At 45.3% G+C, this 26779-nt stretch overlaps 2 long non-coding RNA genes across 6 annotated transcripts; both read right to left on the reverse strand.

Moving 5' to 3' along the window:
- Positions 1-1586: 1586 nt before the first annotated feature.
- LOC140254856 (uncharacterized) lies at positions 1587-12354 on the reverse strand. 4 transcript variants are annotated; one of them, XR_011904330.1, is made up of 8 exons: positions 12234-12354; positions 10915-11109; positions 9447-9563; positions 7037-7247; positions 4345-5008; positions 3017-3155; positions 2497-2911; positions 1587-2146 (listed from the first exon to the last, which is right to left on the reverse strand). It is a non-coding gene; the product is annotated as an uncharacterized lncRNA (long non-coding RNA). The 4 variants fall into 4 exon arrangements; XR_011904329.1 differs by having other exon boundaries at positions 2497-3155; XR_011904331.1 differs by lacking the exon at positions 7037-7247 and having other exon boundaries at positions 2497-3155.
- A 108-nt stretch (positions 12355-12462) lies between these two features.
- Positions 12463-24798, reverse strand: LOC140255131 (uncharacterized). 2 transcript variants are annotated; one of them, XR_011904406.1, is made up of 6 exons: positions 24696-24798; positions 20385-20583; positions 18564-18709; positions 15936-16035; positions 13053-13175; positions 12463-12642 (listed from the first exon to the last, which is right to left on the reverse strand). It is a non-coding gene; the product is annotated as an uncharacterized lncRNA (long non-coding RNA). The 2 variants fall into 2 exon arrangements; XR_011904405.1 differs by having other exon boundaries at positions 13053-13178.
- Between the last annotated feature and the right edge of the window lie 1981 nt (positions 24799-26779).

Genomic DNA, 26779 nt, shown 5'->3' on the forward strand with positions numbered 1-26779 from the left:
AGGGAAATGTTCTACCACTGAATACATCATTACTAATGAATGTCTGGAATCCATAAAGCACCTAATAATCTCCTTTCCCTTTTTCTTACAGCTAAAAATGTCGATGACCAGAGGAAAGTGTCAGGTGCTTTAGCAGAAAGATATTTCAAACACATGGCATCAAAATGAGAAAATGGAATACAGAGGGCAGACATGAGCTAGTTTCTATTACATGGTGGGGAGCAGTGTTTTATTTAATCAGACTAATTAAAACAGAGATGTCTCTTGAGTTCATTGGCATCTATGACAAAGTTTCTAGGAGATGATGTTTCTTTATAAAATCTAAACCTAAAAACAAACCTAAGTCTGTTTTCTTTCCATCCTCTTCATATGGTAAATAATAATAATGATTAGAAGCAGAGCCAGAGTGTGGGGAAGGTGGATTTATGCATTCTCAGTTGGTAGGGTCTTGTTCTTTCAAAACTGCTTAAAAACTGCAGTCGCTGTTAATTCAATTGAAGTCACTGAATAGTTCTAGAGTGTGATTTGCTATTAATAAAGTAGGAACGCATTTCTGTAGCAGTTCAGTCACAAATCTTTCCTAAAATGTATTTTCCCGATGTTGGTCCCCCAGATAAGAGCCCTGGTCTTGCTACGCTTATCAGGCAGATCTGCAGACACAGCTGAACACCAAAACCAACAAAAACAACAAAAACAACACCACAAGTACAACTGGTAGATAGGAGAGACTATTGCATTCTTCTTCCCCATTACCAATTTCTGAACAATCGGTGACCTAAAACTAGCACTACTTTTAAGTAGAAACAAACCAAACAAAAGATTTGGATCAGTTCGCGAACAAGACATTTTTAAAGGAGCACAAAACAAGCTTTAACCACGTGCTTACCCAAAGATTAACTGGGGAAAGAAAAAAAAAGGCTTTTCAATACTGCTGTCTGTCTTGGGCTGGAGATGTTATTTATTTTATACAGATACTCATTGAACAGTGTAATCCAAATCTTGGAGGCCTTCAGAAAAAGAAATGAGAACAGTTTTGAATGCAGCAATAAATGTTGGCTGTTGCAAAGGCTGGTGAGGTGATGAGTAACTTCAGATTTGGGAGCTTCCTTATACATATACTGTATGTTGCTGTTCAGTATTGAGGGAGGGTTCTTAGGTATTTTAAAAATAGGGGCATTAATTTCTGTATCTAATTCTCTTTTATAAACACACCAAACATTTGCTGACTCACTGATTTTTACACCATTGGTTGTCCAAGCCGTATCTACCTCCGCTGAATAAATCTAGTGTCTTGGCTCGATTAAATCCAGTGGCAAGCTGACTTTTCAGCGGAAGAAGGATTTCATATGTTCACAGCGGTGCTGTAAGTTGCCTCGAGGCAGTCTCACTAGGAAAACAAGAATACGGCAAAGTTTACTGTTTCTAGCTGATGAATATCAATACATTGGAAGGTTACGCAGAGCTCGAATATGCTGTGGAGGCGTTTTGCAACTTATCAATGTCAGAAGTTGCCAGTTTGACACTTCTCATAATGATTTTCAAAGAAAAAGATCTGGAAGCCAGGAAAATACAGGGGAAAAGTATTGTGCAAATTGTATCTTTTTTGGGTAACAATGTAACCCATGAAACTGTTTGTTTGTTTGTTTTAATTTGGGAGGTACCATTAACTTTCTCAAAAAAGAAAAGAATCTGACGACCAGATTAATTGATATAACGACCATCCTGCTTTGGAATTCTTCTCCACCGAGATGGTGGATGAAATTGGAGGGGAAAAAAAGGGAAGGAAGAGAGGAGAGAAGGGACACTATTTTTTCGTGTCTCTACCGCCTCCATTGATTTTGTTTATGAAATTTTCCTGACAACAGTATTGTCTCTTCAAGGAATGTACTAAAACTCTTTCTGGTATGTGGTCAGCCTGTTAATTACACCTGCAAACAGATTTATTCTGCCATTTGATGCTGTACCTGCCCTAGGCCAATCCAGCTGGTTACACTGCAGCATGGTGGAACAGAGACTGTCTGAACAATGTCACACCGATGGTCTTTGTAGGGAAGGGAACATTTCTGACCCTCTTGAAGCAGCTCTGGCTTTGTGCAGAGCATTAACCATTGTTAGGCACCACAAAGTTACTAGATTTGATTCTAACCTGCAAGAACTGCAAGAGAATGAGATTTTATTTTCACAAGTTCTATATCAACAGCAAAAGGCAGCTCTTGATTTCCTGGGTCTTTTTTGGGTACAGATTAGCAAACAGAAGGTTTGGTATTAGCTCTGATTGCCACTTTTTCTGTAAGTCCAGAATTTTGTGTAACATTGCCATTGTGACAACGGACATAAAAATTCAGAAGAAACATGAGTTCCATAAAATCATTATGCTAACAACTGACAGAGGCCCATGGGAAGCGTGCCTGACAGTCCAAGACACGCTGGCCATGTCACAGCCGTGACACATCCTGGACCTTCCAAAGTGAATTATCACACTTCCAGAGAACTTACAGGTAGGGGAGGGTGAGGATGGAAGGTCAAGTCCCTGCAGAAGAGTGGATCCTCAGGATACAGTCCACACGCCTGCTGTCCATGAGCTTGACCAAGAGCACCTGTCTGGCACAATGGAGAGCAGCAAATTCCCCTTTACAAGATACTGTAAAGCCACAGATGTTAACAACTGTGAGATCCTCCATCTGCCAAAACCATACAAGTACATAAAAAATAAAAACACAGCAGCCACTCTATGTGAGAAGCAAGGCGTCACCTCCTGCCTAGGAAGAGGCTCCCATTTATACCCTTTGTCAGATGTGCAAGGCTGCTCTCTGGGACCAAAGAGAACAAGGAGCATCACCCTAACCCCAAAGCACAGAGCGCTCCCATACATCCTGGCTGCAGGAAGGCCGTACCACAGGCTGCTGAAGATCTGGAAGAAGAAATACGCTTCACTGAGTGTGTGACAGTCAGGGGAAGCAAAATCTGTCCGCAGGTTTCATGAAGGACCTTGCCTATCTATATACCAAGCACCTACTAATTATTTATGGTTTCCATTCTGGAACTGCACATCACAGTGGCTCTGGGGAAGATCTTTCATCTTCAGTGTTGTATATTCCTCTGAGGACAGGGGCTTTAGTACCGCAGTGTCTTGAGACCTCATCTGAGCACTCAACCTATAAAGGGTGCCACAGAGAGGTCTTTTAGAAACCTTCTATTTACTCTCCCTTAAAGGGCTTATCACATTTTAACTATCAAAGCACAAAAGGCAGCCGCTGCCTTTCAAAAGCAGCATGCCAGCTAGTTGTTTCCCAGTACAAAAAATAGAACTAATGTCCCGGTGTTTGGCACAGCTCATTTCCACCTCTAAGCAGCTGCAGCCTGCACAGGCACTCCGTTTGTAAAAACCTCCTTCCAGGCAGTGCGGAAACGCACCTTATTTACTGTAGCAAGAGGTAGCAAAATAAAAATACACCAGAAATGAGTGCTTTTATAAAGCAGGATTTACATTAGCACTACTGTGTGGGATCCTGGGATGCCTTACACCTTTCCACACTTAGCAGGATCTTTATTTAGTTGGAGGCTTTCAGCTCTTTGCTGTGTGTTTTTGCTGGTTCATAGTTCTCAGTATCCCAATTCAGTGATTCAGCCCCAAAATCAAGGAACTCCCCTTGGGAATTTCACAACTTCTTCTTCTTTATTTGAAGACAATATTCTGTACCTACCTTTCAGGCTACAGCTTGAAATTAATGCTGCCGTCTTTCTTTCCCTGCTTCTCACAGGAGACATGAACCAATACTCCTAACAATTGTAAATCCAAAATGCTTTTATTAGTATTATAACCAAGCCGAGGAAGAGAGGAAGAGAGGACTACAAAGGTACCATCTCCAATTAATAGCGAAAAAGTTTGCAATCACTGGGCTAACATGGAACTTGGACACAGGAATATCTTCCCCTTCCAGACAGGTTGACAAAGAATACGTGTGAATAAATAGAAATCACTGCTCATCCTATATGTGCGATATGTATTACATCACTGACTGGCCAACCGGTACTTAAAGCTTACTAAATGTCTTGATTGCTTTCACTTTGGTGCTGTACACAAGGAATCCCCTGCTGCTTTAACACAAGATCAAGAATATTCAGTAACAGAACAATGAAGTGGAAAAAAAAAAAGCATTTCCCATACAAAACCCCAAAGCTCAACGTCTGCATTCTGGCTGCTGTAGCTCAGTACATCAGGTGCATTAGTAAAAGCCTGGTGCTTCAGAAGTTTACTCCTGTAGCATTCCCCCTATTTACCAACACCGCTTAGTAATAGAAAAAGGAGAAGAACCCCAAAACGCTCGCACCCTGAACACACACCTGCAGTGCCCTCCGGGCGAGCGCCAACCGACACGAGGCCAGCATCCCGCGCTGCCATCGCCCACGGCAGCCCCGCTGCACTCACGGGGTCACACCGAGCCCCAGATTTACGAACGGGCGGCCCCAGCTGAGCGCTTCGCGTTCGGGGGGACGGATCGGCTGCGGGATGGGAAGCGATGGGAAAAGAAAAAGCCGAAAAGGAGGAGAACGCAGAGAGCGACAGGGAAGGAGGCGGCCGGGGCACGCAGCACTGCTCCCGCCGGGGCCGCCCGGTTCGGCGCTGCGGGAAAGGGGTCCCGGGGGGAGCGCGGAGCGAAGCGGCTCTTCGCCGGCCGCTACCAGGGATGGGAAGCGCCGACGGGCGGCCAAGTGCGGCGCGCGACGCGGGACGGGCCGAGCCGCTCCGCCGCTCCCGGCCCCAACGCCGTTACATAAAGCCCCGAAAGGCGCCCGGCCGCGGCGCAACGTCGCTCTCCCGAACGGCCCCGAATCCCCAAATCCCGGCGCCCCGCAACTTCCTCGCGGCTCCCCTGCAGCTCCGAGCCGCGCTCCCCTCGCGCCGCCGGGGCTCCCGCTGCAACTTCCCGGCCCGCCTGGCCGCGCACCCACCTGCCTGCGCCGCAACCAGCACACAGCAGCTCCACCACAGCAACAGCCTTATTTTCTGCAAGAAGATGAATTAGGAACAAGCCATAAATGATTTCCAGAACCAAACAATAAAAACGAAGCAATAATTGAGCAATGCATTTAAGTATATATGCCTAACGTCCGGCTCCGTATTTCACCGAGCGCAGCCAGGTTCTCTTTCCCAGAGGAGCAGTGGGGCGAGCGGCGAAGAACGGGAGGGGGAATACCGCAAGCGATGGGGATTCATCAGCAACGGGCACGAGGGGAGGGCGGAGCTCAAAGCTACCCACGCCGTTCTCAGCTCTGGAGGCAGGCGGGCACCTCGCTCCCTGCGCTCCCAAGCCTTGCACAAACGCTCTGCTTTCCAAACCCTGGCTCTGCAGGCACCCAGCTCTGTGGGACCACGGCAGCAGAGGGAAAATGCTGCACTGGGCTGCGTGTGCGAGTATGAAGCACCTCCCGAGGTGTTTTCAGAGTACATTCCAATCACACAGAACAGCCGTTAGGTCAGGGCATTGCTCAGCACTCCACTCAACGCCAGAGGAGCAGAGATGGACATGCCAGCAGCCCCCAGAGGAGGAAGAGGGCTCCTGCTCTGCACTGGGCTATGGAAAGACCTATGAAGAACAGTAGCCAATGGCTCGGCTGAAAGCATGGAAGAGAACTCGTGCCTTTCATGGCTGTGTCACCCAGCTCTGCATGCGTGGGCAAGCAGCAGAAGGGCTGCTCAGAGGGCAGCACGTGTGGGAGCATCATGCGTGGCGGGCAGCTGAAACACTCTGCATGGCTCTATGGAATCATAAAACAGTTTAAGTTGGAAGAGACCCTCAAAGGTCATCTGGTCCAAATCCACTGCAGTGCACAGGGACACCCACAGCTCCATCAGGTGCTCAGAGCCCTGTCCATACTGACGCTGAATGTCTCCATGGACCGGGCATCCACCACCTCTCTGAGCAATCTGTGCCAGTGCCTCACCACTCTTATTCTAAACAACTTCTTCCTCATATCCAATCTAAACCTCCCCTCCTTGAGCTTGAAACCATTTCCCCTTATCCTGCCACAGCAGAACCTACTAGAGAGTCTGTCCCCTTCTTTCTTATAGCCCCCCACCGAGATGCTCTCAGGTCTCCCCAGAGCCTTCTTTTCTCCATGCCCCAGCTCTCAGCCTGTACTCATAGGAGAGGTGCTCCATCTCTTGGAGCACTTCTGTGGCCCTCTTCTGGACACACTCCAACAGCTCCACACTTTGATACTGAGGACTCTGCACTCAGCTGCTGACCCCAGAGCCAAGGTCAGGGTCCTACAACAGGAGCAGTGTGGAGATGAGCTGTTCTTGCAAGACTTGGGGGCTGATATCATCACCCAGCATCGAGAACCGGCCGTGAAGCGTGAGCTCAGCCACCCACAGCAGCCAGCCCATCTGGCACCAACAGCGGGGCCATTGTGGGGTGGTGCAACACAGTCTGTCTGTTTTTGCAGTTATTCTGTGGGGAGGAAAGCAAAATTCCCCCTAGAGCATGAGGTGTGTGCTGGGAACTCAATGAGTCCAGCCACTTAGACTGAGGAAAAAATTAGGCTATATGCATGAAATTTCAAAAATAATAGGTAGAAAATACAATGCAAGGATTTAATAACCATATTTTCTGGAACAAAGGGCTCAGCTCAAGAAAGCCTTTTAGGCCACGCTTGATTTTCAGTGCTGTTTGTGTCTCAAAACAAAAAGATTCAAGTGCTCTCACGTTAAGCAGAGCCAGAGTGGGACTATGAGCTCTCCTCCAACTTAGGCATCATAATATTCCTTTAGGGCTCCTGCACATACTGACCCCTTGGGCGCCCTGCCTTTCCAAGGGCCTCACCCATACCCCCCCACAGCTCTCTCCTAAGGCTCCCGGCTCCTCTCCTCTAGATAAGATGCAGCAATATTTTTCCTTGTCCACATACAGAAAGGCAGGTGTGCTGGTGTAAGGAAACACCAGAGTCAAATACAGCATCCACACACAACATCTGCTTAGCCAGACCTCTCACCTATCCTTCTCTTCCTCCTCAGCCCTTCTTTGTTCCTTACCTTGATGGTGGGTCTCTGTGCTCCTCTAGTGCCTGCAGGCTCCTTGCTACTCAATGATTTCCTGCCATACTTCACATCTTCCCTGAGTCTCTTCCCAACTGGCATTGAATAGAGTGCAGCAAAGACAATACAGAGGTCTCCTACTTGACACAGAAGTGTTCCTTCTCCCTCACAAATTGGATTGTACTTCAGTCCAGTCTCAATATATCACCTTTCAAGAGATGCATCGCAAACATGTCAACATACTAATAGCATTGTATTTGAACATGGGCTCTTCAATTTTGCATGACAACTGAAGACAACACAAGCTGCAGTTCAGTGCTTTGCAATCCTGCTGCTGTCCACAACAGAGCTGAGATTTCTCCCCAGGGTCAAAGCACCGCTGTTTTCAGTGCGCTCAGGGTGCCACCTGGATAACTTTAAGGGGAGGGGACTAAGGGGATATTCACCCATTCCCCAAATCGTATTTGAAGTTCCCAGTCATTGTTATTTATGAAGCAGTCTCCAATGCCTTTTTTTGATACAAAGTTTTCCTATGAAAAATTCATTTATACAGCACAGAATGTGTCTATAAATAATAGACAGTCCTGCTCACCTCCCTAATTTCTACAGACCAGGCAAGCTCTACTTACAGAGCTCTAGCACAGAGACAATTAACAACATGGCACTATTGGTGCACATCAGCAGTCTGGCACAATGTGCTGAAGGGCACCAATTGCCCAACAGTTTGTTCTTTCTATAGCAGCGACACAGAGAAGAGTTTCCCATTGTGCTAGAGGACAAAGGATGCTCCTGTGGACCTCAGTAGGTGTATTGGGCTCAGTTCACAGCCAGATGGATCCTCACTCTAAAAAAGCAGCTGCCAAAATCACCATTATTTCAAGTTTGGTCATCAGAATGTCCAGGCTGAGAAGCTGGGTTGCTTCAAGGCAACCAAGGAATTTGCTTAGAGCAAAGCTGAGTTTATATGCAGGAATGAAATGCTGACTTGACCACCTCCATCCTTTCAGGCTGTCATTGAACTGGCTCAAATGATGTACCCAGTACCACCAGGCAATAGGAAGAGGTATTAAACTAAATGAATTACCTGAGGCAGCTTTGTTGCAGGGTGCAATCGGACAACAGAGCAATACCCCACAACCTTCCCATACCACCTTCATTTCCTATGTAGTCAACTTGAATCATCACACAAGAAGTGACTGAAGCCCAGATCATGCTGAACAATCCATCACGACTCATACACTTCTTTGTATGCTTGGGGTTTTGGGGGTTTTCTTTTTGGAGGTTTCCTCATTTATCCCCCAGCACATGCTTGGGGTTTTGGGGGTTTTCTTTTTGGAGGTTTCCTCATTTATCCCCCAGCACCTGCTCAGGCACTTTGGTCTTGATGGCTCCAATTTGCCAAAAAATCAGCGTGTGCCTGAGGCTTTCAGCTGGTTTCCCCTCTAGTGGTGAAAGCCTGCCACAAGCACATCCATCTCTGTGAGCAAGGGGTTGCTGCATGCTTCCCTCCTAAGGTTTAAATTAAGCCTTAATGAAGACTCAGAATCTAAGATTAAACGTTCAGCCTCTGGCTAACTATGTCTGTAAGGTTCAATTTCCTTGGCAAGCATCTGAGTTGAAAAAATACAAAACAGCCCCAAATCATATTTACATGATAGGGATTATGGGCAGTCCTCCCTTAAAACAGCACAAGGAACCCATGCAGAGCTCCAGCACACTTTTGGGCAGCCACCCTTCATCTTAAAGAACTTGGTTTAAGCAGTGGTTGCTCCTCACTCAGGTCTTTCGCTACAATTCCAGCTGTTGGCTTCATCAAATTTTCCTTTTTATATTTCTCCTCCCCATAGCGATGTCTTGTAAACAGCCTGGTTATTTACGGCTATGAACAGGATGGAAAATCCTGTGAGTATCTCGCAGCATTAAGGACAAACATCAGTGGTTACTGCCTCATACAACGCGCACAATAAATCTGGATAATCTGAATTTATATCGCTGCAGTCTTTAAAATGAACAGCTACTATTGCCTTTTTTTTTTTTTAATTATTTTTTTATTATTATTATTTTTAAATAATGCACAAAAATTCTAATAAACGACTTAGTCTGAACTCCGGGAAGAAGCAAGAGGCTGCTCAGATGCACTGACTGGCTGGATTATTGAGAACGACTGTGGCTGCAACTACTTTGGCTCACCAATATATCTGCCCCTCTTTTTTTCCATAACAGTACCGCTGTAGAGCTATCAAAAAATGAAATCCCCTTCTTTTCCAACAGACAGAAATATTCATGTGGTTCAGAGAAATACAACTAAGATGATGGGAGCTTCAGCACCATTTGAGCCTACCACGTGCAGGCTTTACCAGCACAAGCTGCACAGATCTGTCTGCCCGTCTGAATTCTTGCAACATACCTGCTAGTTTTCCTCCTTCTGTGGATCCACCGATCAATTTCTCCCCTTCATTAATAATAAACTTCCTTCAGAAATGAAACACGAGGTTCAGAGCATCTCCGGGAACTTCTGCTGCCACTGTGTATGAAACAGATGTAAATGTAAAGGCTGTCTGCTGCGTGACACTAAGTAGATTACACCTCCCACTATGCAGAAAAGCACTGCCACCAACATCATACCCACTTGTTAAGAGTCAGATAGAATTTTTACTCTGTTTTTAAATATTTCATAACATATATATATATGTATACATATATTAAAGTATCTGTAGTCAAACACAAGGCAAAAAGCTGCCAAGAAGCATTTCCCTCTGGCTGGTGGCACCTCCCTGTTTGCACTCTCAGTGTCTCTCTAGGTAAGCAAAAGCATAACTACATCAACCCATCTTCAGTACCACGACTGACAACACATGAGGTTTAAATAAATGAATGATTAACTGTGGGATGTAAAAGGAGATTGTGTGTTTTGTTGTTGCTTGACAAGCTGGTGAAAAATCTTGCCCCGTAAACACAGTTGTCTCTGTTGATAGAGAGACACGTTATGGAAAGGCATTAGTCACTGTAAACCCTTTGATACCCAACAAAGATGGATTTCAATAAAAACCAACAGACATTAAACTCACCCATCAGGCTCAGGCTTAAAGGTGAATGTCATAAATACATTTCCATTGATCTCAGTACTTAGAACCAAGAGGCCATGGAACAAGTGGCATTTCCAACACCACCCATTTCTGCTGACTGCCCTGATGTGATGCCCAGGGCTGAATCCCACTCACCAAAATGCCAGCTGAGCATCACTGGAGACAGATATTCCCCTCATGGTGTTTTGGGATTTCTTCCTTTCTTTCTTTTGACAACAAGCCGACCACTTTATTCTGAAATATTTACTGGACTTATTAAGGATCGAAACAACTGAGCCTTCCTTCATCTCTGCATCCAAAAGCTGGACACAGCTCCAGCTCCTCAGAGTACGCTCCCTGCAGCGGTTTCCTCGGCTCAAAAGCAAGATGTGGACCCAAGGATAACCCTTATCCTTTCCAAACTTTGACCTAAGGGGACACTTCCAGTAATTTCTGGAACTTCTGGTACTTTAGTCCATCAGATTCACACATACTAAAGAAATAATTCTCAGTTTAGCTGCAGTGAGGAGGTTGGCCTGAACAGGAAGGTTCTCCTTTAGCCTTTGGGAGCACAGAGAGATGGTTATACCATCCACTTGGTAGGACCTGCTCTCCAGCCCTGCTCAGCCGACATCCTTCAACACCTGTGAGGTGCAGAGCTGGTCTCTCTAAACTTTACCTTCCCTCCCACACTCAATATTCTCATCATACAGGGTAGGAATCTAAAATGACCTGGTGGCTTTGCTACAATAGTACCAGAAAAATCATCACCTCATCATTGTTCGACCTTGTGAAAGAAGGGTGAAGTACCTGAGCTACCGGCTTGAGATACCATTTATACTGAGTATAAATTCTCACGAAAGAAAGGTAATTATCTGTGAGTGCTGTGGAGTGCTGTGGCTTCATCTGTCCTGCAATGTCAGGTAAAGGTGAAGGCAGCCCACCTGCACACACGGTCAGGTGCCGCATTTTGCAGTTCTTGGTAATTTCCACTTCCAATTAAAGCTAAAAACAAACCAACAACATCAGAGTGAGAGAAGATGATCTGCAATCCCGCTGCTGGAAAAGCGATGGAAATCAAAGCCTTCTTGCAGCAGCACGGGGAAGGGCGGAGGGCGGGCACAGCCCCGATGTGCGGCAGCAGGTCGGGCAGCTGCTGCCGGCACCCGGAGCGCAGTGACCGAGCATCCTCCCCAGCGCGATTTTCCTTCCGCCTTCCATCCTATTCAGGTACCGCCCTGGCGGCTCGCAGCAGCAAACTGCCCCCAGGTGCTCTCGGAGCGTGTCGGGGATGCCGAACTCGGGGGACCGATTTGGGGATTTTGCGAGTACTTCCCCATACCCCGCGGTCTGCTCGTCTCGCAATACAACACCGCCCTCTCACGGTTCGTCTGCTGCCGAAGCTTCACATTTACAGGCTTTACGTTGGGGCAGCACGCCGCAAGGATGCAAGGTCACTGCCCTTTCTGCAATGGCCCCCACGGGATCACGCTAGGTAGAGCATCATCAGTGAGCTGACAGCCAGCACCCTCCAGAGCACTGCCAGTCAAATTCAGCGCTGTATTTCCATTTAATGTGAAGCCAGCCTCTTTTTTCTCCTCCTTCTGTGAAGGGCAGGAATGGAAGATCTCCAGGAGTTCACAGCTCGGTGGCTCACACCATTTGCTCCCCAGGTTGGCCAGGCCTTGCTGCAGTCCCACCCTGGCCACTACCCCTCCCACTCCTGTTTTCTACAATAAAGCCTCTTCTGGAGGTGCAAACGTTGCTTGGCTGGGCTTAGTCCTCTCTTTGGAGGGTGGTACTTGGTTATATTCAGCTTAGTGTTTCTTCTGCACATTTGAGGTAAAATCTAATTCCAAGAAACTATAATATTTGGCAAGGTATCACCTAAAGTGGGAGGACATCTGAACACACAAGGATGCTTTGCCAGGAGGGCTTGAGAGCCCTGTAGTATCAAATACCCTACCAGCATCAAGAATAGAGATCTGAACAACAGGTCCAAAGGGAAGCAAAGGGGAATTTTGTCTCCTGCAGCCCCCTCAAACAAGCCCCCTCGCCCTGTTGCCCACCAAGGCATTGTGCCAAGCCACTCCTTAGACACAGTGTGGGTGTCTGGCCCCACCGCTTACCTCCTGCATTCGATTTGCTCCTCTCCTCCTGCACAGTCGGGGCTGGATGAGGTCTCCACCATCTTGCATCGCACAGTGAGGAGGGCTACGTCCCCAGCAAAGCACGTGGCACTGAGCTCTGCAGGCAGTGGCAGGACAAGTGTCACCACAGAGCCGTGAGACTGGCAGGAAAACCAATTAGGGTGTGGAGCTAAGGTTAGGAAAGAGATTGCACATGCAGTACCTGTATCCTCTGTATAAATCTTGTCCCCTCTGCTTAGGAGGTGTTGGATCGGACCAAACAAAACACTCATTTTGGCTGTTTTCAGAGAAAAGCGTAGGTGTCCAAAACAAGGAAATATTCTGGTGTAGGACTCAGTGTAGGACTTGTCCGCTAGCAAGAGAAATCTCTGCACTGCTTGGAGATTTCCTTCAGGAAAAGAAAGGTTTAGAAATAATTTATAAGTACAAAAATGGATTACAGCATCCAATTCCTGCTTTTAATATCTGCAGAACTTCAGCTTACGTTCACTGTCTACTCCATAAAGTTCTTGGTGTTCCCAGTGTCATATTTTTCTTATCGCTCCATTTGGAGCTTATAAAAAAGTTTGGGGACATTTCTAAAGCGAGAGACACACGAGCACGCTATCAAACTGAAACCAATGAGGTGCCACGCTACGAGGCTTCCTCTGCGGCTTCTCTGCTGGCAGACAAATCTCAGCCTCGGCTGACCCAGAGGAAAGGTCAGCCAAGCCATCAAACATTTCAAAGCACAATTAAGACCCTAAATGAGAGAAGTTAAAGTTTAATGATGGAACTGCACCGCCGGTTGATGCTCACCAATTACAAGGGTCACTTGAAATACGATCGGTGAAACCGCTGCGTGTCAGAAAGCTGCCTCTGCTGATGGGAGCGAGGAAATTTTCTGGCAAGGCAAACAACCTTGCTCTAATGATACGACTGCTGCTATAAAAAGAAAGAGGAAAAAAAAGCAATTCAAATTCAGTTCGGAAGAGCTTGAAGTTGATGCATTCTGATGCACTTAGAATAATTCAGCTCCCATATGGGTGTGGCTATCCAAATGAAGTCAGAAATTAACTCTCCACACCAGGAGTACAGCACTACAGGAGAAATCAAAGACTGAGAAGGGACAAGAGCCAGCAAAATAGCCTGATTCAAAAATACCATGTGTAATTTCCCTTTAATAATGTGCAATTTCATACCGATTGTCATTTCCCAGCCTTCTGAAATCTTCAGTGGAACAACCTATTCTTAATATTAAAAAAATTAAAAAAATTAAAAAAGGTTGAGTAAAGCATTTCAACATCAGAAAGAACAGAACTGAAATGAGGATTGCATATCTGACATTCTTCTGCTGCAGCTGATTACATCTGACATGCTCCTGCATTGTGTTTTGTTTGAACTAATGCCAACTTGCTCAAGAGCAAAATATATCATGAAAGCCTCTTCTCTGCCATCCTCCCCATGCCTGACAGGACTGTTCTAGAGGATCAACGCTGAAATACTGAAGTAACAGCAGGAATGCCCGAACAGCGCAGCAATTACCAGCAAAACAGGAAAAAGTTTGGCTCTAATACTACCAGTAACTTTCCTACCGAGTCACTGCAGCAAGGACTGTTATCCATTACAGACCAAGGCTTTGCCAGGATCTGACTTCCCCCAGATCAGCCCAGGAAGGCATTTGAGGATTCAGCTGAGCATCCAGGCTTGCTCTGACCTCAGCTGTTTTCCCTAAGTCACAGAAGTTGCGTGTTCCTGGGAGGGAATGGGATGGCCTCAATGCTGATAAACACTCATAAACACTATTTACTCCCAACATTTCTTCCTGAAATACAACTTCTGATGGGGCACAACCTCATGGGAAAAATGCCTGGACTGCCCTCCTGATAGCTTCTAATGAGTACGTCCAGATAAGCTCAGACATCAGGCCCCACAGCACTCAGAAATCTCTGTACCCACCATGTGAGTTTTTGCATGACTGTGTAAAGGCCTTAATGCACACAGGTCAGTGTTTGAGTGACTGTAAAACATATACCACAATGGGGTGACATCTGTTTTTTGACACACATCTAAGGTATCTTACATGCTAAGGAGCCTGTGAGGACATGAGGGGGTAGCACAGTGCTCCACCTCCTCTGTGCTCTCTGGTTTCTATAGAAGTTTGGTGGGAAGGAGAATGAGGGCGGAAGGAAAACAGTGAAGGGATACTTTAAATTAATGACTGCTAAAGAAGAGGAATGGCTTCAAACTAAAAGAAGGGAGATTCAGGGTAGATAGTAGGAGGAAAATCCTTACTCAGAGGGTGGTGAGGCCCTGGCACTGCTGCCCAGAGAGCAGTGGGTGCCCCATCCCTGGCGGTGCTCAAGGCCAGATTAGATGGGGTCCTGGGCAGCCTGAGCTGCTGGGGGCAACCAACCACTACCATGGGCTGCAACTCTATTCCAATCCAAACCATTCTGTGATTCTGTGATAAGATTAAAGCCAACTTCAGACTCTCCTCCTGTCTGAAGGACCATTGCTGTGTTCTATATCAGTTCACCATCAACAACGAATTTCTTATCAGTGACATACCTGACAGCATTTTAAGCCACATCATCTTAAGATCCTGGAAAACAGAATCAAATCTGAGATTTACCAACACCATCCATTTCTATTGACAGAAAATATCCAGAACATGAGTGAAGACAATTGAATTTGGATCCTTCTTAACCAAGACGCAAAAAGAACCCTAGCAGCATGCCTAATTAAGTCATGTTCCAACACATATTGTGACAAAGTCCTTAGCTCAAATGCCACCTTGACACACCAGCTATCTACTTTCATTACAGTCATCTTCATTTCTGGTGTATAATCTAAGTCGTAACATAAAAGTTTCTGTGTGGTAGTAAGAGGTGACATTATAAGTCATTACGCCGTGGTTTATAATGCCAGTGGAATAATTTTGTATCAAGGGTTACAACTAAATTCTTGAAAGAGAATGATGTTATGGGAAGTAATTACTTCCCGCCCCCAGCCCCCCATGCGTACATTAGCTATTAAACTTTAATAACTCAGATATGATTTCAGGTTTCCTAGAAGACAGGTTTGCACAGAAGGTCTCTGTAATTCTTACATTTTAGCGGCCAGAAGAAAAGTATCCAGTGAATATTTACTATTTCATTTATACAACAAGAAAGAATTGCAAATAAGTGGAAAATGGGCTGTTTGTGGCAGATCAAAGGAAAGGCTTTTTCCTCAGCTCCGATCCCAGATAACAAATCTCATCTGACGGGCAGCTTGTGTGTCAGCTAATCCCATAAACACAGTTATTTAGACTAGAGACTACAGGTGACACATGACTGCAGACATAGGAAGAGAAATCTAGGATGTACTTAAAAGATCAGATCAGAACCAGTGACAAACACCCTGTCATTATTCCAGGCGGCTGCGCTGGTTCCTTACCTGATTTGAAAGACCGACCCACATCCTCTGAAGAAATAGAATCATAGAATCATAGAATCATAGAATTACCCAGGTTGGAAAAGACCTTGAAGATCATCAAGTCCAACCACAGCCTAACCAGTACCCCATCTCTAAAAATAATAAAATAAAAATAATCAATACAATAAAATATAATAAATAAAATAAATAATAAAAATAATACACACAGCCAGCTGTGAGTATGTGTGCATTTAAAATAACACACTACATTTGTCTCCTTGCCTGTTTTATAGCCTTGTCATTCTGCTTCTGTCAGCTCAACAGCAGGAGCAAAGCGGGGGACATCTGTGACATTCCTTGGACCAGCCAGATCCAGCCTTTTCTGGGGGCACAAAAGATTGATGGAAAAAAAGTCAACTCATCAACATTTGGGCCCAAATACATTGCAGCCCATCTTTATCTCTCTACCAAATCAGCACTACATTATTTGGTTTAAAATACAGCCCAATATTTTCCCCTTGTGCACGCAGGACCTGCCTGTGCACTCCAGTTTCAAACTGGGGAAAGGAGGGAAGGAAGACAGAACATTTATAAGCCTTTTTGCTTCTATCTCAACACAGAAAAACATTCCAGCATCACCAAACTCACACCATTCACTCAAAGGTTAAGGACACCCCACAGTATTACCCAATACACCAGCACACCTGCCAACAAGGTCATCCCGTACATATGTTTGCCTCATTCTAGTTGGTCACATCCTCCTGAAATTAAAATTTTCCTTCTCTTAAGATCTCTGAAGTAAATTTTGGAGTAAATTGTCACGCTGGTGCATTAGGCTCAATATGCAATGCCAAGTACATGGCACCAGTACTCAGTGACAGAACACAGGCCTTGGGGGAAAGGCAAGGGAGTGCCTTTGCTGCAGAAAGATCAGTGCTAATTTTGTTATGTCACTACTCACAAACAAAGAGTTGCACAGGTTGGACACACTCCAAGCAAGTGGAGTGAGCAACTTTACTGGGAGGATTGGGATAAACTTGTATTTGAAACTGGATCTAAGGCTAAGCCACCCTCTAGAAGAACATATCAAGGACCTTTGCAATTTAGAGGTAGATGGTAATGATACAACTAAGATCAATGCTACAGTTATGGCTTATTTTTAGACAAAGCCTAACAAAAAGAAAAAATTAAAAATCCAATTTTCTGCTCTACTTCCTAGAGAATACAAAACTTCCCCTATCAGTGACCATCTAATGATCCGTTCCTTCTCAAACATTGGAAACTCATTAATGTTCTTCCAGCCTCATGAATCCAGGCCTTGATCCAGTGCAGTCTGAACAAGTCCCAGCCAACCCAATCACTGTGCTACCTTCTATCCCTGCATGCGTTGGGGAGGATGGGCATCCATCACTGACACTCAGCAGAGGGCTTTTTGGAGCTTTTTAAACTACTTTTGATTTAAGAAGCTTTGGACACAACAAAGAAGTCTCTCCATAGAGGAGCACCCCCAGAAGCACGCGGTATTGGTATGCTGGGAGTCCGACTTGCTCTCACAGCAAAGGGCTACGGATTGCACCCGGATGGCTTTTGCTCTGTGTCTTTAACAGCAGCTCAAAGGGTCCCCAGTGGCTCAGGTTTGAAGGAACGAAAATACCAATTGACATTTTGACTTGTTTGTTGTCTGGAAGCAATAAATCAAACGATCCACCATAAATCAGCTTTATATCGCAGGACAAAATATCAATTTGCTCTGGTGAAATCCATTCTCCTTAGAAGTCAAGTCAGCTCACAGAGAGAGAAAAGAAGGGCCAGGAGGCAGATGCTGCAGGACTTCCACAATCCATAGGGAGTTTATTTTTACACCGCATTGGGAACGCTTGTCAGCACCTTTCCTCTGCATTGCTGTGGCCACAACTCCCACTGACATCAAAAACACAGAACCAAACAAAGTACCACGGAAAGAAAGCTGCGACCACATCAGATTATTTTAAAACAAAGCACTCACACCTCTGATACCTTACGAATGAGCCATCAGCTGTGCTCGTTTAGTTCTGCAGGCAATGCAGAACTCATCTGCAGATTGCTTGCCATAAACTTTTCCTCATAGGCAGGCTAGCTCGGATGGGACCAAATTGATTGAGAGCCCTCAATCATCCCACCACTGCATAAAGACATTGTTCACAGAAACCTCTCCCCGTCTGGAGACCACCAAAGCATGGAAGAAGCACAAGCTCTCAAGATCTCTGTATAGAGCAGAAGGTGTAAATCAGCATTGCTCTGTGCAATGTTCTGGTGTAAAAACATACATAGATAATCCCCAGGATTCCAATCTCCTACTTACTGAGTGATGCATAAGATTCAGTTCAAACCTGTGGCAAATGGAAAATGTTTATGTTCGTGTGCAGTCCCTGGGAAACCAGTGATGATTTTGTCATTGATCTCAATTAGATAACCATTACTGCAAGACTTAATGGGCTGGTTGAGCAACGGGTTCCAGTCATTTTCTACATGACCATTAACAGCTGTAATTTCTGCTCTTTTTTTAATATTTTAACTCATAAGGCTCTCCCTCTTTTTATCATGTTCAACAGTGTCTCTATTTCACTTCTTCAGAAAAGGGCCACTTTCCACATCGCCATAGCTAATCAACACTGGATGAGCAACCAGCTTTTCTTCCACACAATAGTAAAGCAATACATTCTCATGTCATTATATATTTCTGCTGTAGAAATCCTACTGAGACCATAGGCAAGACAACAGGGGTAGAGGAATCTGAGTCAGGAGAGGCTGATGAGGGCTTAAAATGGGGTGGGAATGGGGCAACATGTAAGGCTGAACTAAAAAACAGTGTTCTGAAAACAGCTCAAAAGGTCTGATATTCAGATGGCCATCTGACTTGTTTGCATTTACCTGCTGTAGTGATTTCAATGCCTTCACTTGTTTTGAGTTACTTGGGATCCTGATGAAGGATCTTTCATGAAGTCTCCAACAGAGGAGAAGCCTGAAGAGAACTGTCTCATTTGCATCAGCTCTTGAAGAGTTTCGGTTCCCCAGGGCTGGCAATGGAAACAGGAAAACTCTGGGGATGCATATTCCAAAGCACAACCAAGTTAAATTACCAGTTCACCAAAGCAAGCTTTTTCCCCCTTTCCCTGTTAAATTCACCCTGCATACCTATCACTTTCTCATGTATGAGCTGGGTGGGGAATTACGCTATGAATGCCTCATCTGAATGCATGTCACCAATCTGCTATTAACTGTTCTCCTAGAGCTACTCCTCAGATTCTTGCAGGGAAATGTTTACTGCTTTCTTGCATGGGCAACCCTCTGATGTAGCTTTGTCATCCATCGCAGGCGATACAGTGAACTACAGTTAATTTCGAAGCAAACAAAATGGATGATTTCACACCCCGTTAAACTAATAATTTCTTTCTGCATTACCGGACTTGGGCAATTTTGTTCTCATCCCTGCTCAGCTTTGTACAGCCCCATACCCATTACTGTGGAGCAGTCTTAATTAAATACAAACACTTTCCTCATCAAAACACTGTCTAAGGAATGTCAAACCTTGTCTCCTCAGATGCCATAAGGGGCCCATTATGTTATCTAAACACTTCCAGAAAGCACTGCAAGGCATCGTAAATCACAGCATTACAAACAGGCTCTCATCTGTGTGTTCCCAGCCCCCTCAGGATGTTTCCATAGTGGCAGACACAGGCCCATCCCCTCAAACAGCAGCACCAGAACATGCCATTTCAGCCCTTCAGACTGACTAGAAACAGAAGAGAAATCCAAATTCCCATGATAAAAGAGCAGCCATGTAGGAGTTGAGGAGATGTCATGTTTCTCACAGCTGCACCTTTGGAGCTGCCGGGGATGCCAGATCCCCATCAAGCTGTCCTCTCTTGCTAAAGGTACAAGCTATTGAAACCACTTAAGTTGCAATCAGCTGCCCCAGCTCGGAGCCACGAGTGCCTCTCCAGCAGGTAACTGGCCAGATACATTTGTGCAAGGCCTCCAGGGAAGTGCCAGAGAAAATTTAGGGGTCTCAGTCCCAGGAAAATGAACCCATCCATTCTGTTTGCCACAACCATGCAGCCTGAAGAGGGTCTCCCATAAATCTCATATACTGCTATGTGTCAGCTGATGTCAGCAAATATGACCACTGTTCAGAGCTTGGCCTTTGTTCCTGGGCATGTCCTGGGCCTCAAACTGTGCCACACATCTCTTTATACTTAGTTGGAAAATGGGAGCAAGCTTTTAAAAAGGAAGCTTGCAATTTCTTCCACAGTTACCCCTGTCATTTTATACTAACCATTTAAAACACATCAAATGAGAACAAACATCACAAAGATGTGAGACCAAAAGCAGTTCCCAATAGGAGTTCCTATTAAACACTGATGGCAACAGTTCCCATAACAAAAGACAGACATGAGCATTTTGCTACATCATACCGAGTCTTACACGGTTACGTTCTTTCATTGCCTTGTGAGGTGGACACGTTATATGTGCTTGTGTATAGACTCTGATCCTTTACTGTGTTTATTCTCCTGCCATGGCCATTTAAGGAGCTCCTCTGGTGCTGCAACACACCGGGGAAGAGCCACCTTCTACCAACACCCTGCCACCACCCCAGAAAGCTCCACTTCTTGTTAGAAAGCTTTGCTTTGTCCTTCCACATCGCATTTTCCTCCCTACAAGAAGATATCTGTGTAGGCTTACATGACTCACCTCTTTGTGCTGAACCAGAACTTCACATCTGAATCCCAGTACTTAACTGCCATGAAGAAGGGATGGCTCTCATTGAAGATCAGCAAATAAGCTGGCGTTAAGTTTCCATTGTGCATTACTGGTTTCTCACTGCATCACAGGAAAGCAACAGCTCCTGGCTGCACTTGGAAGCGTTTTGAGGTGCAGGACAAGCTCCCATCTGTAACATACCAACAAAAATGTAGCAAAACACTGGTGGGAAGGTCCAACCTCTGTGGCCATGTCACGAACATCTGTCCCTGACTTCATGGGCCAATGTAATAAAATAAAAGGCAGTGCTTTCAGAGCAGCAACTGCACTTCACCTGGCCAAGGTAATTGGAAAACCTCCTAAATTACTGCTCAGATGTCTCAGAATGATAGAATAGCCCATCTTAACTCACAGTTCTGAAGCAAGGAAACAGCTACCCATAAGGTCTGATACTTTTGCAGTGCTCAATACTTGCTATTAGGTTTTCCATTCTCCATATTTATCCACCAAGTTTGTCTGGCACCTGAGAGAAGTAGACTATTTTTGAGCATTATTTAACATGAAGCAAAGAACTCTGTGCTGGCACAATAATAAGATTACTTCCTACCAAGGACCCCGTGCAAAACCCCTGTGACACTCACTGTTATCCCTAAGAGATGTTCATTTCACTTGTTATCCTGTGTTCAAAAACATGGATCATTTTAAACACCCATGTATACCTTGCATGCATAATTTTCCATGATTTTAATAGGATTTCTCCTCCTCTGTGAAGCACCATGAAATGTAATATTTTCCTCAGAATGGGCCGTGAAATGTGCCTACCTTATCAGCAACTTGTATAGAACTCACTTGCTGGATAGTTTGACTCGCTGCATGCCTCCCTCCCACACTCAGTCTATTGGGCTGCTGTTAGAAGACACATTGTTTAGCCTATTTTATTTTAGTTTTTGGCGATAGTTGCAGTCTCAAAGGGATACATGGCATCTGATTGCACATGCACATGTTTCTGTTTAGTTGCTAGAGCGTAAGGAAGAACATTATGCCTGATTCTTGCTGCTGGAGTGACTTCAGTCCTCAAGCACACAGCTATGATACCCTGATGTCTAGAAGCCTCACACACAGCTCAAAATCATGATAATTCCAAGAGAAGAAAAGCCCCTGCTCAACAACTACATTGGTGTCTGAGACCAGGAGCAATGCCAGAGCACCAATGACCTACAAACAGGAGATTCCTCCTGCAAAGAAGATCCTCAATATGAAAAACAGCAGGTTATCCACAGATTTGAGGTTTGCTCATCTGAAAGAGCGACCACCAGGAAAAAGCAGTGTGTGCTGATTGTCCCAGACTGTAATTTAGTCCTGTATCTGCAGGTTGCAAGTTTTGTTCCAGTACATAATGGTTTGGTGGAATGCTTCCCAGCAGTCCTGCTATGCACGCTCCTTAATAACAGAGAGATCACTTGTTGGAGGGAAAGAACATATTCCTGCATAAGCCTCTTTTGTATAAGAAGTTTCAAGGATATGAAAGCAGCAATTACCCTCACCATGGCTAATACAATTAAGAAATACTGAGGTACTGAGAAAACTCCGGTGCAGTTAGACTTTGAATATTGTCTAACTACGAGTTGTCGTTTGCCAGTGAGCTACAGATAGGTCAAATTAAATCTGAGGTGCAGGGAATGATCGTAAGGCAGTCAAAGGCTGCGGGGTGGGCTTTACACTGCAGCCTGTCATGGAGCAGGACCCAAACCCTCTGCCAGCTGCCACCGTGAGCTACGGGCTCTCGTCAGTTTTCAGGGCACGAATATGCAAACTGAAGCAGAACCATTACACCTTTAGGGATAACCTCAAAGCTAATTATACTCTCTATCCAAAGCAGAAATGCCCTAGGTAACAGGAACAATGCTGCTTCACTAAAACCTCTCTTGCTGACTCCAGCTTTTGTGAAACAGGTAGGTTGGTGCTTCTAACAGGGCACAATTCAAATAATTTGTCTTCGATAACAGGTAGAAAAAAAAATACAGTAGGATTATTACAGCTTCAATACCAACAGTAAGAAGCAAAGCAGCCATGGATTGGCACTGCAATGAATTCAAGGCAGCAGAAGGCACAGGTCATGGAAGAACAGAGGCACAAACATCCTGAAAACATAGTCCACGAGAAGATGGTAGAAAATGCAATGTGAAGAAGAGGAGGGCTTATAGAAATGTTCACATGACTATTACTGAGAGAAAGGAAAAGACTTCTTTGAGGTGTTTGCAAGGGTTAAAAGGAGAAGTCTGTCTTATATCAGGAAGTAGATGTCTAATAATGAGAAGGAAGCAGTCCTGTGCAGCTAAGGGTGCTAATGAACCTTCAACAGATCTGCCTCAGGTAGATTCTGTTTTCTGGTTTATTTCACCTCAGCAGAGAGGGAGGGGGTTGCCCTGGACAGGACTGAGATTTCAATGCCCTTGATTCAGTGCCCAAAGTACAGGAATAAAACACATAGTTCAAAGACCTCTGAATAAGAACTGATATCCGCTGTTTAAAACAAATATTATTTCCAATTCAAGTTGAAATACAATTAAGTGAAAAATAGGATGAGCTCTGTCTTCCTTTTGGCTTAGTTATACTCGATTGCTTTGGTTACACTATGTATATAATTTCAGATTTTGTTTGGGAGGGTAATGAATGCAAAGCTCACCACACAGGTTTGCTTAGATCTGCTGCTGGCAGAGTCCACTAAGGGGATGCTGCTGACAACCTCATGAACGCCATCCTTCCATCCACTGCAAGGTTTGCCTGTATGTGTGTGCTGATCTGATGCTAATGCAAAGTGCTTTTTCAATGGAGAACTGGCTAATACTTACAACGTGGGGATATCACCACAGCTCCCAAGTGCTGAGAGCCACGTACACTACACTCATTTCCCCAGCTCCCCATTACCTTGGTGCTAACATAACTTGTGAAGAACATTACGTTATCCTTAGCAAGAGAGACCCAAGAGATGCAAGTGTTTGCCCTGGATAATCTCCCTCCTTATTAACAGCAGACTTATGCAGGTATTGGTGATTCACCTTTAGTTAAATGGGTAAAAGCTTTAATTTACAACAAGGGATTTATCTGGGAAGGAAGGAAAATAATTTCATGCCTCATTGTTTTTCCATGATCCCATTACACCAGGGGATGACGCTTCCATTATATCACTCAGATATGAGATAAGCATACCTCACCAAGGTCTGCTTTCTTTCTCTACTATGCAGGAGCATGTGAGTAGCTGGAGACAGGAGGGTCTGAATATTCGATACACCTTAAGCATGCAGAAATTCCTTTGCATCTGAGCAAAGAAATGTCCTGGGGAAGCAGGCGGTAGAAGGAGGCACAGTGAGCACAGCACAAGCTGTGCAGAAGGCAAAGGAAAGGCCTAGAGTAGCCTGAGGACTCCCCATGTGCTAAACATCACAGGTTTGCTGCAGGGCAGAGGTGTTAGAGCCTTTCAAAAGGGAGGTCATCAAGATCCTTTTATAGGAGACAATAAGCACTAAGAGGCTTATCGTGGGCTTTCTCCTCTTGTATAGTTACATACTGAAGTGAGGAGTCTGTCCCACGGGTAACAAACTCAACCAAATCTTATTTTCTCTGTTTTTGTGCATATCTGAACTCACTGGAAGATAAGAAAGCCATCCAGGCTAGGAGCCTGCTCCTCCCTAGGGCCCCTCAATGCAGAGCATCGCTGCCTTCCCCTAAAGCCTGGGGGAAGCATGGAATTTGGCCAAAATCACAGAATTGTATGGGTTGGAAGAGACCTCTAGAGATCATCAAGACAACAAGTTCCAGCCTCCCCAGGCTGCACGAGGGCACATCAGTGCTGTTTATTAAAATCACAGCACCAGGCACTGCCCAAATGTTATGTATCCTTTGTACGAGCTGAAGAACACTATTATGTTAACGCAGCACCATTTTGTGCACCTATCAGTGGAAAAAGTAGCACCTTAGAATCTATTTTAAGAGATTAAAAATTCTACAAGGTGTCAAGCAGCTTGACATTTAAATTATCAGCGAGACGAACAATACTGAACCCTTAAAACAGCTCATGGGCCTCAGCAAGTTTTTTCCACTGCGTCCATACATGCATCTCCTTAACAAGCATGACACCCCATTCCATTATGGTTTAGTCCCCAGTGAGGGTATTGTGAAGACACAGTGTCAAACTCTTCTGGGTGTGAGGGCCATCTCCATTATGAATCACCATTTCCTGAGTCACCAGCAGCTGGGCTTTTTGTCCAGAAGGATTAAGAGCAAAGAGGTAATGAGGCTCACCTTTCAGTTACTGTGCTTCCCAGTGTGATCCAAGCCAGCTCTCCTGGAGGCAGCATCCTCTTGAATCCACGGGATGGCACTGCAGCTATTACTCTCCTCTTTCACATCTGGAAAAGTTTATAAATCAGGTTGACTTTTGGGGTAGATTTTCTGCTAAATTTCAGACAGAACTGAGAAATGCTGCCATAATGCTGCAGATTGCTGGCAGCTGAACATCCACCCCCACCCCAGGCAGCCGCAGCTGTGTCTCTTTTCTGATGCAGTGCACCAACACTAAACCCCAGAGCTCCACATTTTCCTTAAGACTTGTTTTTAACCAGTCTGACCTATGGGGCGAGGTTACTTAACCTGCCTGAAATCAACAGACTCTCAGGTTTTATTTCCAGTCAGATCATTCTGGAATGAGAGAAACAGACTAACACATGCAGGAGGCTTAAACACTTACCACCAATTTTGGGAGTTTCTCCAAAGCGGATGAAGGGTCAGAGGAAAAGCCTTGCAAGTTCCCATCTCATTTATAGGGCACCTCTTCCTGATCATTTGTACAAAACACGGGAAGGACTGACAGTCTCTAACAGAGATATTGAAGCCAGTGTAGAAAACCTCATAAAAGCAGGTTGGCTCTGTAGGCAGGTGGCCTAATTACAAGCCTCACTAGCATTGATTTCAATCTGAGTGTGATGGAGCCCTCAGTTTCCACATGAAAGAAATAAGTCAGCACCACAAACCTTGCCAAACCACTGCCACTCTGGATCTTCTCACAAGGTGTAAGGTGGACAGATACAAAGATGGTAACAGATATGCAAAAGGTTATTTATGAGGAAAAACTCACCAATATGGATACCTTCATTGGGAAATGCTGAGACAATCCCCACCCAGGAACAATCTCCAAGAGAAGCTGCCTTAGTGGTGGTCAGCCCTTAAATGAGGTCTAGAGGTGGAGTCAAGCTCTACCCTTGCCAGGAGCACAGCTAAATTACTCCCACCTGTGCTCCCACAGCTCACCCGACACTTGCCTCAGCTGATTAATCAGAAGTTCAGGCTGTGATTACCAATTTTCCATACACAGGGGTTCTCTAAGTGTAGTGGGATTTCTCAGCTAGGCCCAAGTGCCATCCAATAAACATCAGTACTCTTCCCATGAAATGTGGTCACAGCTCTGGCCTTTGGGTCTCTGTTGTTGCACTGCAGCCCATCAGAGTGTCCTGGGGGGTGATAACAGCTCAAACCATCTTGCTCTTGCACTGGACAATCTTCTGTTCTTGTCCCTCCAGGGCTGGGGAATGACCCTCTCTCTTGGGCAGCCAAAGGTCTGAGCCCCACCAGCTTTCCAACACAGCCTGCCCAGGGGGAGGCTGAGCTGTGGGGGCTCAGCCAGAACACCTGAGCCCTAGCAATTAACTGTAATTTGGAGACCTTTAGAATAGCACAGGAGAGAACAAGACTTTCAGAAGCACCTGGGGCTGTTCTGAACAAAGTCTGACTTTCAACACTGATTTTTGCTGCTACATGTCACATGTGCACGGAGGTAAAGCAGATGCACAGGTTGGGCAGGCACAATTACTTTAAGCTAAGCAGGCTGATGTAGCAGGGCCTCAGCAAAACCCTTCCTTTATTTCCGATCCATTTCAGAGCATGACCTCAGCCTTGATAGCTTTGCTCTGAAACACTGGTGTGAACAAAGACTCAAAGAGAAACTTAGCTGCCAACACTCTGCCGTGGTTCCCCGACATGCTGATTTTGCAGGAGTTCAGTATAAAAATGGTCATAGCTCAACTTAGATTGAAGCTAAAGGGCCTTCGGAAGAATATTCTGCTTCTTGACCTGGGCTGGCACTTTGAATGGGCTGCTGGGTGATGGTGGGCACCAACTCAACATTCACTCTAAAATCTTGAGTTCTGAGCTCCTGAGGGCAAATCTGGAATGACTTTAAACAAAAGGAAGGAAGATTTAGATGAGATGTCAGAGGGAAGATTTTCTCTCAGAGCTTAGTGAGGTCTGGAATAGGTTGCCCAGAGCGGCTGTTGACGCTCTATCCATGGACATGCTCAAGGCCACGTTGGATGGGGCCCTGGGCAGCCTGA

Source organism: Excalfactoria chinensis, chromosome 7, assembly GCF_039878825.1.
Source record: "Excalfactoria chinensis isolate bCotChi1 chromosome 7, bCotChi1.hap2, whole genome shotgun sequence".
NCBI lineage: Eukaryota > Metazoa > Chordata > Aves > Galliformes > Phasianidae > Excalfactoria > Excalfactoria chinensis.